At 42.6% G+C, this 13,129-nt stretch overlaps 1 protein-coding gene across 2 annotated transcripts in view; it reads left to right on the top strand.

Moving 5' to 3' along the window:
* SYN3 (synapsin III) overlaps positions 1-13,129 on the top strand; it is a 447,307-nt gene that overhangs the window by 310,992 nt on the left and 123,186 nt on the right. The gene's annotated exons all lie outside the window — the stretch shown is intronic.

The raw sequence follows: 13,129 nt of genomic DNA, 5'->3' as shown, positions 1-13,129 counted from the left end.
ACCCCTATCACTGGCTATAGCAGATGGATGAGTAAAAGCAAATGAGAGTAGAAATTCCTAGTCATTTGGCTGGACCTTCATAATTATTGCCTTTCTCTATATCCGCTGCTGTTCTCTAGAATTTAACGCTCAAGGCGCCCAACATTTCCCAGTTTGTATAGACCCATGGTCATTAGGAATTTGTAAGAGACACTTAAAGTCATCCAATCCAGAGAACTCTGAAGGATATATGTATGTGTTTTTATAGGGAATGAAAGATTTAGTGGGGATCCCTAACACCCTGACCAATACACCAAGAAACCAAAAATCTTCCCTAACTAAAAAAATGTGGAAAACAACTGAGCAAATTCAAGTTAATGTAATCTCTTTGCTTTACAGATGTGGAAAATGTGAGTCACTGGAGAAAGAGATGTACCAAATAGTTTTATGCTGCCAGGGCTAGAAATCAGGTCTCCTGACTTCCACTTGGTCCATCACACTTTGCTCTTTTGCGGATAGAACTGTCCTCAACGTTCCTGAACATCTGCAGTGGTCACATAAGAAGTGTGCTGTCCAGCCTCACCTTTTCAGAAAGTGCATCTTACACACTTATGCCTTCCTATTCCCTGCTCCTTATACTCATGTCATTTATCCATCTGTCTCATTATTCACTGTGATAGCAACACATACTCATTATATAAAATTCAATCTCCACATGGTGTGAGGTCCACATATACATGTTCTCTTACGCAGCATGCTTCCTGGCATGACTGACTTGTTTCCAGAGAGAGCAGCTGAACAAAGATGGGCCGATTGGAGTTCTTCCCCGAGAATGGTGACTGCAGAATGGAGAAAGAGAGTCATCCCTTTACAATGGTTAAGCTGTTAAGGTGTGAAACTTGCCTTGTGTTGGAAGAAAGTCTACAGCAATAAAAACTGAGTGTGAAATATAGACAGTAGAGTTAAGAGATGTAGAGAATCCCTGTTTCTAACTTCTTTAGGAACCAACTTCATCTCTGGACTTACTGTAGTTTGAATGTTTAATTCTCCGTTGGATTTTGTACACTCTCCTCTGCTCTTAAATTAGTTGATTAAAGTGGAGTCTCTTCCCCTTGGTAACTCAAAGCCAAAGAACAACAGTGGAACCATATCCTTGCAACTTTTTCGCCATCTACTTCCCAAATCTCTGTTCTTTTTTAAAAATTAAATATAGTTTACTATATTTAGTTCTAACTTCTAGATTAGGAAGAATAGAATTTATAATCATATAATAAGTTAGAGGCAAAAGCAGAAATGAAACAAGGCTTCTTACTACCAATTCTAGACTCCTTCAAAGAAACCATGATGATGTATACTAACTGTTATAACAGAGACTCAAACTAATAAGAGTCTCGACGGAGACTCAAAATAATATGCTGTGAATATGATGGAAGCTTAATTTTTTGTGCATCAAGGCCCAGAAGAAGGCATTTCAGGATTAGTATGATGGCTTTGTTCCATGAAGATCTCAAGGACTCAAGCTCCTTCTAACTTGTTGTCCTTATTCCTTTCTTGGTTTCCTTATCTGCAAAATACAGATATAGATAAACATGCTTCATGGCCCAAGATAGTTGCAGACTAATGGTTTGCAGAACCAAAGAGAGTAGAATGAAACTCACTTGGAGTGGAGATTGAGGCCAAGTGGCTCTGATCAAGAATTCTGGAACAGACCCGTGATTCAGTTGTGTTCCCCAGAGATTTTTGTCCCTAACCTTAGCCAGCCTACCAATTTATAAGGGATGACAAGCTAGAAAGTGTGAATGACTTAGTTCTTACACACATTACTCCCACCTCCATTTTATTACAGAAATATCTTCTGGTGGGACCCTCATAAGGGCAAGGCTGATGCACTCATCATTCATTTATTTAGTTGACACATAGTTTTCAGAGGCAGGCTAAAAGGACTAGCCCTAGATTCTAAGAGCCTCCTTGCAAACCCCAGACCTACAAGTCTAGGAAATCATTTCACCTGTTTATGGCTCTCTTTCCAATCTGTAAAATACAGATTTATCTATCTGCCTCATAGGATTATTGAAAGTTTATGCCAGATAATCCAGGTCTGATATATAATAGTAAAAATCTATAAATCCTAGCTCTAGCTAGACCTGCTGTGTTCCAAGAGTGAATCCTTGAAATTATGTGATTTCTAGAAACATAGGGTGCCATAAGCCAGATCCCATGGGGTGATCAACAGCAGCCTCTGAACACTGAGGCCTTACTTAGAGCAGACAGGGAGATCCTGGAGGGCAGAGGGGCATGGGAAGTGGAAAACCATGCTCCTCTGTCTCTTCCTTTCCATCATCTCCACAGAGGCTCACCTAAAGCATTTTGTGCACTGGGCTTTGTGTTAGGATGGTCCCAATCCCATGCTCCCAGTCAGGGCCTTTCTGTCAGTTGCCTCCTTGAAACGAGCAGCTTCAAAAAACAACAGCAACAACAACAACAAACCGCACAGAAATGGAAGGAAGGAAGGAGGGAGAAGAGAAAACAACAAACAAAAATTGTCATTTTTGTTGAAAAGACAATAACAATTTAACTTTCACAGTCTCATTTTATGTTATTGAGGTATGGTGGTCGTTTAGTCACTAAGCCGTGTCCAAATCTTGGAACCCTCCTCCATCCATGGGATTCTCCAGGCAGGAATACTGGAGTGAGTTGCCATTTCCTTCTCCAGGGAATCTTCTTGACACACGAATTAAGCCCAGGCAGATTCTTTACCAACTGAGCTACAAGGAAGCAGTATTGAGTTATAGCTGATTTACAGTATCATATTAGTTTCAGGTGTGCAGTGTAACGATTCAAAAATTTTATAGATTATGCTCCATTTATAGTTATTGTAAGACATTGGCTATATTTCCTGTATAATATATCTTTGAAGTTTATTTATTTTGTACCTCGTGGTTTGTACCCCTAATCCCCTCCACAGTCTCTTTTTAACATTTCTAAACAACTGGTTACTTTCAAAAATTAACAGAAGAATCTTGATGTATACTTTATATTTCTACATCTTTGCAGTAACTTTTTTCAGATATTTATCTCATTACTCGTTATAAAACTAATACACTTGTATAAAATTCAAGCACTGGAAAGGAGTATAAGTTAAAAAGCAAGTGGCACATGCCTGTATAGAGTAGAGCCACATCCTTAATATGCTCAGAGGAAGAGACAGAATGGAAAGACAAAGAGAAGCAATTGTAACAGTGCAAGAAGTTCCTCCTTCCTTTCTCCTCAATGAACGTGTTCTAGAGGAGGCTTCATCTGATAGCCCCCTGAGGGGCAGGCTAGTGTTTTATGATGCGGAGGGTATTTTTCATGCAGCAGGACCCCAAAGTACAGTATAGTAATTACTTTGTCCAGTGCTAAATGAAAACACTATAAGTCTGTTCCAATTTGGAAGGAAAACATTGAGAAATGGTGGAATTAAAAAAAAATTTTTTTTAATATAAATTTATTTATTTTAATTGGAGGCTAATTACTTTACAATATTGTATTGGTTTTGCCATACATCAACATGAATCCACCACGGGTGTACACATCTTCCCCATCCTGAACCCCCCTCCCTCCTCCCTCCCCATATCATCCCTCTGGTTCGTCTCGGTGCACCAGCCCCAAGCATGCAGTATCATGCATCGAACCTGGACTGGCGATTCGTTTCATATATGATATTATACATGTTTCAATGCCACTAATTGGAAGATAATTGCTTTACAGTGTTGTGTTGGTTTCTGCCATATAACAACACGAATCAGCAATAAGCGTATATATGGTTCCCATTCCAACCCTCTAGGTCATGACAGAGTGCCAGGCTGGGCGCCGTGTGCTCTGCAGCAGCTTCCACCAGCTGTCTGTTTCACACATGGCAGTGTAGATAGGGCAATGCTACTTTCGCGATTCATCCCGCCCTCTCCGTCCTCTGCTGTGTTCACAAGTCGTTCTCTGTGTCTGCATCTCCATGCCTTCCCTGCAGGTTCTCCAGGCAAGAGTACTGGAAGGGGTTGCCATTTGCCCTGTGAAGGGATATTCCCTACCCAGGGATCGAACCTGGGTCTCCTGCATTGCAGGTGGTTTCTTTACTGTGTGAGCCACCTGGGAAGCCCCCTTTCTGCAAGGACTGCATTAATAATATATGATATTTGTTGTTCTCTTTCTGACTTGCTTCACTCTATATAACAGGCTCCAGGGTCAGGTCTGAGAGAAAACCCAGCAGGGTACCTAGTCAAAAGAACTTAAACAAAATCCAGGAAATGAGAAAAACCAAATGAGAATCCATCAGAGTTTCTAGAAAGGATTTATCAAGTTTGTAGACACTGCATGGGTACAGATCCTGAAGTCCCAGAGAACGTAAGGATGATAAATAGGACATTTATCAGGCAACGCGCCCCCAGAGCCTAAAAAGTTACAGAAATTGGATGATGTATTTGAAATGAACTCTTCCCCCTTAGTAGATGTTGTTTTCAATGTATTCAATACCAGGTAACAATGACAGAAGCCCAGAGATGTGAAGCAAAACGCAGCTTTTCTGGTGTCAGTATTGAAAGCGAGTAAACTAAAGAGGGCTGCCCAGGCGGCTCAGTGTGAAGAATCCACTGCCAGTGCAGGAGATGCAGGTTTGATCCCTGGATGGGGAGGATCCCCTGGAGGAGAAAATGGCCACCCACTCCAGTATTTTTGCTGGGTAAATCCCATGGTCAGAGGAGCCTGGCGGGCTACCGTCCATGGGGTCGCGAAAGAGTCAGACCCAACGGAGCACACATGAGCATGCAAAAGGTTCATCTAAGAGATGGTGGGATTGTGTACCATCTCTTTGAGATGTATTAGAGGTTTTCACTGACTCGATGGACGTGAGTCCGAGTGAACTCCGGGAGTTGGTGTGGACAGGGAGGCCTGGCGTTCTGCGATTCATGGGGTCGCAAAGAGTCGGACATGACTGAGCAACTGAACTGAACTGAACTGAACTGAGAGGTTTTCAAGCATAATTTTTGCCGTATGCATTCTTTTCTTTGTGTTATTCCCATACTTTAGAACCAAAATACCAGGATAACATACAATCCCTTCCTTCCCTCCTCCCTTCCTCTCTTCTTTCTACCCTTCCTTTCTTCTTACCTTCCATCAGTTTTTTTTAAAAAAAATAGAGTAATACTTTGCAAACTATTTGGCAGTTAGTTTTCAGTCAACATCTTGACACATTTTTCCATCACCATGGAATAGTCTGTAGAATTAAAATTTTATTAAACCAGCTTCTGCTGACAGTACAAAAAACTGCAAAGTCTTGGCACACATACCTTTGTACACTTTCATGGGTTTTTTTGTCAGATAAGTTCTTTGAAGTAGATTGATGCGTCAAGGATATGCACATTTTAATTTGCTAAATTGCCTTCCAAATATATAGCAGTGTGTACTTTGGTGTGTATTCATTTTCATTTCCATGAGCAGTCACAGAGACAGTCTTACCTGTCTTGTATTTAGCTTCAGTCAGTTCAGTCGCTCAGTTGTGTCCAACTCTTTGCGACCCCATCAATTGCAGCATGCCAGGCCTCCCTGTCCATTACCATCTCCTGGAGTTCACTCAGACTCACGTCCATCGAGTTGGTGATGCCACCCAGCCATCTCATCCTCTGTCGTCCCCTTCTCCTCCTGCCCCCAATCCCTCCCAGCATCAGAGTCTTTTCCAATGAGTCAACTCTTCACATGAGGTAGCCAAAGTCCTGGAGTTTCAGCTTCAGCATCATTCCTTCCAAAGAAATCCCAGGGCTGATCTCCTTCAGAATGGACTGGTTGGACTTCCTTGCAGTCCAAGGGACTCTCAAGAGTCTTCTCCAACACCACAGTTCAAAAGCATCAATTCTTCGGCGCTCAGCCTTCTTCACAGTCCAGCTCTCACATCCATACATGACCACAGGAAAAACCATAGCCTTGACTAGATGGACCTTAGTCAGCAAAGTAATGTCTCTGCTTTTCAATATGCTGTCTAGATTGGTCATAACTTACCTTCCAAGGAGCAAGCGTCTTTTAATTTCATGGCTGCAATCATCATCTGCAGTGATTTTGGAGCCCCCCAAAATAAAGTCTGACACCATTTCCACTGTTTCCCCATCTATTTCCCATGAAGTGATGGGACCAGCGTCGTTTTCTGAATGTTGAGCTTTAAGCCAACTTTTTCACTCTCCTCTTTCACTTTCATCAAGAGGCTCTTTAGTTGCTCTTCACTTTCTGCCATAAGGGTGCTGTCATCTGCATATCTGAGGTTATTGATATTTCTCCTGGCAATCTTGATTCCAGCTTGTGCTTCTTCCAGCCCAGCGTTTCTCCTGATGTCCTCTGCATGGAAGTTAAATAAGCAGGGTGACAATATACAGCCTGGATGTACCCCTTTTCCTATTTGGAACCAGTCTGTTGTTCCATGTCCAGTTCTAACTGTTGCTTCCTGACCTGAATATAGGTTTCTCAAGAGCTTAGCTTAGTTTTATTTAGTATTTAGCTTAGTTTCCTGATAGAGTGAAAGTCAATCAAGGTCATGGAAGATGAGAGTCAGGGAAGCCTTCCAAGAGGAAGCCCCTGTTAAATTAGACCTTGAAGGATGGCATAATTTTCAGCCCAGTTTAACAGGCAATGGACATACCAAGTTTAGGCTGGAATATAAAGTCAAAGAAGTTCCTGAGGCATGGCTAAGTGGGGAGGGTGGTCTAGCCTTGGCAAATTGTTGGCAGTAGGATAATCTAGGCCCCAACCCTCAGCATGACACGTTAAGACGCTTAAATAAAATGCAGAAAAAGACAAAGGAACATTCTAATAGGGAAAAAACAATCAACAGAACCTAAAATCAACTATATGGCATGTTAGATGGTGCTAAGTGATATAGGGAATAAAAATCAGAGAAAGGGGACCAAAAGAATGTGCATGGGAAGGGAAGCAGGTGGAAGTTTTCAATAAGGTGATTGGCGATGGCTTCATGAGACACTGACGTTTAATATGGCCTGTAGGGAATGAACCTTGCAGATTTCTGTGAAGTGTCTTCCAGCAAAGGGACAGCAAGGCCCTAAGGTGGGAAGGAGAATGTCTGGAGTGTTGAAGGAGGAGCAGAGAGGCCACGTGGCTGGAGCAGAGCATACAAGCGAGGGGCATACATGAGACCTGAGGTCCCAGAGGCCTGGATGCTATAAGGCTCTGTGGTCCTTGTAAGGTTTCAGCTGCTTTGTAGAGGAAGATGAGAAACCTTTGAGAGGATTTGAGCAGAGGGGTGACACAGCTGCCTTACAGAGTAAGGAGATCATTCTGGCTTAAAAATGTGGGCCCAAGTGAGGAGACGGGTTTAGAGGTTATGAGATTGATCCAGGTGAGTGATGACAGGGACATGGACCAAGGCAAGGCAGTGATGGTGGTCGGAAATGGTCAGATTATGATATATTTTGAAGGTAGAGCCTTTAAGACTTGCCCATGGATTTGATATGACTTGTGAAAGAGAAGAAAGAATCAGAACAACACTAAGATTTTGTCTGAGAAACTAGCGGGATGAGCTGCCATTAACCAAGGCAGTGAGCAGTTTGAAGTTAGGGGATATTCAAGGGCTCATATATGGATTTTAAACATGTGATTTCTATCAGACATCAGAATGGAGATGTCAAATATGCAATTGGATATGTTAGAAGGAATTCAGGGAGAGGCCGGGGCTAGAAATATAAATAGGTGAGTCATCAGCATGTAGATGGTTGTCAGAGTCATTAAACTAGATGAGATCACACAGGAATGAGCATAGACAGAAAAAGAGATCAGAGAACTGACTCCTGGGGCCCTTGAATGTTACAGAGTCAGGATGGTGGCAGTGGGGGTAGGGGAGAAACCTGCAGTGGAGACAGGGGGTAGAACAGAAGGGCAAGCAAAACAAGTGTTCAAAGGAAGAGGGCGAGATTAGGTACTGTGCCAAATCAAAGAAGATAAGGACTAAAATCCCAACTACGTGTTTTTCCCCTAAAGACAATGTATTACTTTTAATCTAGTGCTGGTCATGCCTCCCTGGCCCTGGGTAGGAACTGTATCACTTTGCATATCATTCCCCCATATATTGTTTGGATGGTTTAACTTGCAAAAGGATATTTTATTTCCAAGTCCTAAAATGGGATTCTTAATAGGAGGGAGAACAGTATTATGTGTGAAACTCTGGACAAAGAAGCAATGGTGTCAGGCAATATGGGCTGCGCTGGTGGCTTTTCCACTTTTGTCTTGGGTGACATTGAGACCCCCCTCTAGTTCTCAGTTTCTTCACAGGCAGTATGATGGGTGATGAACAGGGGAACTTTGGCCAAAGAACCACTGAGATGCTTTTCATCTCTGCTGCTCAAGTGTAAAATTCAGACACTTCCCTCTCTTACACTGAGAACCAGCTACATAATTTGCAGTCTCTTTGTTCAAAATGCAAGGAAAAAGTGAGTGGTTTTATAGGTTCTAAGGCAGAGAGCATATTAATTTCTTCTACCATCTCTTTCTCAACTTGTCATGGTGTTTTTTATTTGCCACTTAATGTCATTATAAGTACAAAACTTAAAGAAATAAGATTTTAAATTGGTAAGAATGAATCTTACCATTTACTTTTTTTTTTCTTTTTGGCCCTGCTACACAGCTTGTGGGATCTTAGTTCCCCAAACAGAGATGGAACCCAGATCCCCATCAGTGGAAGTGTGGAGTTCTAACTACTGGACTGCCAGGGAATTCCCACCATTTATTTTTTTTTTAAACTCTTAATTTTATATTGGAGTATAACTGATTAACAATGTTGTGACAGTTTCAAGGGAACAGCAAAGTGACTCAGCCATACGTGTACATGTATCCATTCTCCCCCAAACTCCCCTCCCATCCAGGCTACCACATAACATTGAGCAGAGCTCCCTGTACTATACAGTAGATTACCCATTTTACATACAACAGAGTGTACACGTCCATGCCAAAGGAGCCTTATTTTAAATAGTGGAAAAGCAATACAAAGCTTAAATTTACCATCTTAACCATTTTAAGTATACAATTCGGTTATGTTAATTATATTAATATTATTGTGCAACCAAACTTCAGAACTTTTCATTTTGCAAAAGGAAACTCTATATCCATTAAACAGCTGCCTATTTTCCCCTCCCCAGTTCCTGGCAACCACCATTCTACCTTCTTTATCTACATTTAACCACTCTAAAAACCTCATATAACTGCAATCCTACAGTATTTGCCTTTTGTGGCTGCTTCACCATTTACTTTTATATCATATAATGCCAACTTCAGATTTAATAAGCATTTAAATCATATGCAGAGTCAATGAAATCACACAATCATATTTCATAGCTAATACATACATTTATATTTTCTTCTTACAAGAGTAGTGGAAATACAGCTCAAAACTAACTCAGCTGTTTTATTTCACTTCTTGATATGCATGCATTCTCTACTTTTGGCTTATTGACGAGTAAGGAAGGACTGGAAGAAGGAACCACATGTTGCCTTATCTTTCACTTTCCTTCCATGTTATCATTTTAAGCATAAGTTGTTGACTAGTGAGAAAAAATATGAGAGGGTTTCTTGGTTGTTTGTTGCTCTTAGAACATCATTGCCTTCTTTCTGCATTTGAAGCAAAGCAAGTCCTGGTTCAAACAGAAAGCATGGCGTCTCAAGACTGTCAGCACTCACTGCTTACTTGGCTGTAGATGCAACACATTTACCTGTGCTCACTTTGAGTTTCACCGAATCCCCCTGCATCACAGACCCCTGCAGATCCTGTGCTCATGGCGCATCAGTGAGGCTGTTTGCCTTTGGGACAAGAAACAGCAGCGGATGTGCTATTTTGACGTCTCCTTTGCTCACACATGTACTCCACTGTCCCATCAGTCATCACATACAAACCACAAGTTTAAAAGTTCAAATTATTAAGAATTTCAAGATGGCAACACACAGAGAATTAGACCAAGTGAGGCCCTTGTGAGTATGAGTCCCTGTGCCACTGACCAGGTCCAGTGCACAGGAAGCTGGCTCTGTTGTCAGTCCCCCCCTGCAAACACCATCCTGGCACTGAGCACACTGTTCCATGAGACTTGGTTTTCCATGTCTGTCTTCCACATCAGACTGTGAGGAATCTCATTTAGTTACAGCACCAGTAGGTAGCATGTTGCATGGTATATATTTGTTGTGGTTTAGTTGCTTGGTCATGTCCAACTCTTTTCTGACCCCATCCGTGGACTGTATCCTGCCAGGCTCCTCTGTCCATGGGATTTCTCAGGCAAGAATACTGGAGTGGGTTGCCATTTTCTTCTCCAGAGGATCTTCCCAACCCAGGGGTTGAACCTGTTTCTTCTGCTTGGCAGGTGGATTCTTTACAACTGAGCCACCTGGGAAGCCCATGCATAATATAGTGGGGACTTACTAAATGTTGAGGGGATGCACTTACTGTACGAGCAAGTCATTCTCTAATGTTAACCCATGGCCACTGGTGGATATTTTCCTTGACAAGTCCCATCTCCTCCTATTTTATTCATTCATTCCTCATGTTCAGTGAACCCTCAAGAAGCTCACCATCTAGAGGGAGAATGAAATAGACATTGAAACAGTAAATTCATTCATCCACTCATGCAATTCAGTACCAAGCACAGTAGCTAGTACTGCTGCTGCTGCTACTAAGTCGCTTCAGTCGTGTCCGACTCTGCGACCCCAGAGACGGCAGCCCACCAGGCTCCCCCGTTCCTGGGAATCTCCAGGCAAGAATACTGGAGTGGGTTGCCATTTCCTTCTCCAATGCAGGAAAGTGAAAAGTGAAAGTGAAGTCGCTCAGTCGTGTCCGACTCCTAGCGACCCCATGGACTCCAGCCTACCAGGCTCCTCCGTTCATGGGATTTTCCAGGCAAGAGTACTGGAGTGGGTTGCCATTGCCTTCTCCGAGTGGCTAGTACAATCACATGTAATCTGTGTATATTTGTTATGGGTAAGACACAGTAAAGTGTAATGGAGAAGACAGATAATTTGGCATTGAAAATGGATTACAGTGACTTGTAGCATGGAAATTCATTGATGATCCTATGGAGGCATAAAGAAAGCATAGCTAACCCAGCCTCAGGCTTCTAGGCAAGTTTTTCAGAGGAAGTATCTTCTTCAAGGATGGCATATCCTGAAAAGAAAGGCTTTCCAAGCATAGTGAGCAGCATATGGAAAGGTATCAAGATACATAAAAACAGGACTACGTGGGGCAGTTGTTTGCCCCTGGACCTGAGTGTTATGGGAGAAGCCTGAGAGATAGGGCAAGATGTAGGTATTATAATTAGGACTCTGTGAAAAATGCTATGGCAGTGGGATAAACAAAGAATCAGAACAAAGGAAGGAGCTGTTAACTTCTCGTGAGGGCAGTGGCAGTTACTCAGTCTGAAGGGTGGGTCGGAGTTAGCCTGAGAGAGGCGCATGAAGAGCATCCTCAACCAGCACAATGGCCCTTAACTGTAAAAGGCCCTGTTGTTGTTAAGAAATTAAGAATTCAGCGTGGTTCAATGGGGAGGATACTGAGATGCATTATAAAAATAACAGCTCAGTGCTTACAGCATGTACTTCATGCCAGGCATTGTGCTAACGCTATTGTTTTTACTCATTTTCCTCTTAATGACGGCCTCATGAAGTAGGTATTTTTATCATGCCCATTTTACAGATGAGGAAATTGGAAGGTTAAGCAATTTGGCCAGCGCCCCATAGCTAGTTAAATGGCATATCTGCAAGTCAAGCCCAGGCCTTTGAGCTTCCAAAATTCACGCTTCAGAATACTAACTGTACTGGTCCCATAGTTGCTTGACAATTAAACTGAAATAGTCAAAGGGGAACTTCTCTGGTCGTCGCCATGCAAGGGGCCCAGGTTGGATCCCTGGTGAGGGCACTAGATCCCACATGCTGCAACTAAGAACCAGCACAGCCAAATAAATATTTTCTAAGAAAATAGTCAAAGAGCTTTGGAGGAAAATGATGAATTCAGTTTGGGGCATCCAAAGAAGGTGCTGACAATACAGCGACATATACACATCTGTATCTAAGAAAATATGAATGGGCTGTAGATAAGATCTGGGAGCCGTCAGTGAACAGGTCATTGCTAATACCAGGAACGTGGATCTGAATAAGAAGAGAAGAAGGCCTAGGAGAGAGTCATATCCCACTTAGATGTTTGAGAGCCAGTGGTAGGTAGGTGGTTGGAGGGGCAAAGGATGCTGAAAAGAAGCAGCTGCAGAGTTAGGAAAGAAAAACAGAGGGGTGGTACCAATGGGCACCAATGTCACATGCTACAGAGTTGGATGAGAACTGCAAAATGGCCTGTAGAATTTGCAGATGACCTAAGTGACCTTGTGCTGATCAATTTCCTAAGTCTGATAGACAAGGGGAAAGGGTCCATTGATAGATTTATAACAAAACTTAGTATGACTTCTCATTTTTCACTTGTTGTTCAGTTGCTAAGTTGTGTCTAACTCTGCAAAGCCATGGACTGTAGCACACCAGGCCTCTCTGTCCGTCACTATCTTCTGGAGTTTGCCCAAGTTCATGAAAATCACCCTTTATCAAACTACATTTCCTGACCTGGGATACAGAAAAATGCAGTTGCTGCAGCAAAATACAAGATGTAATGAGGCTGTAGGGTATTTATCCAGGAGTTGGTGATGGACAGGGAAGCCTGGCGTGCTGCAGTCCGTGGGGTCACAAAGAGTCGGACACGACTGAGCAACTGAACTGAACTGAACTGAGGATATTTAGCAAGCCACTTCTCTTCTCGGGGCCTCAGTTTCCCCATCTAGAAAAAGATAGAAGGAGAGACAGACTAGTTTTCTCCCAGACCCAAAATTCTATTTTCTGCCATCCCAGATGTTCTTTGGGCATGCTGGTGTTGATGGGGATGGTGAAATAGGACTCAGTTGTGGTGAAAGAGAAGCCCCCAGCCCCACTTTAACTGCTGCAGTTCCCCCTGTGGTCTCTTCACTCTCAGTCTTGTTTTCTCCCCAGTCCTCCAAGGCAGCTATTGGAGCCAGTGATGAGAAACACATGTTTCTGGGCAGCTCTGGTGTTGCACAATGCCGCCAAGGGGAGGGGAAAAAAAGAAAGAGAAAAAAAAGAAAAGAAAGGA

This window comes from Capricornis sumatraensis, chromosome 4 (genome assembly GCF_032405125.1).
Source record: "Capricornis sumatraensis isolate serow.1 chromosome 4, serow.2, whole genome shotgun sequence".
Taxonomy (NCBI): Eukaryota; Metazoa; Chordata; class Mammalia; order Artiodactyla; family Bovidae; genus Capricornis; species Capricornis sumatraensis.
The sequence above is the reverse complement of the archived record's forward strand: the minus strand, read 5'-3'. Positions and strand labels throughout refer to the sequence as shown.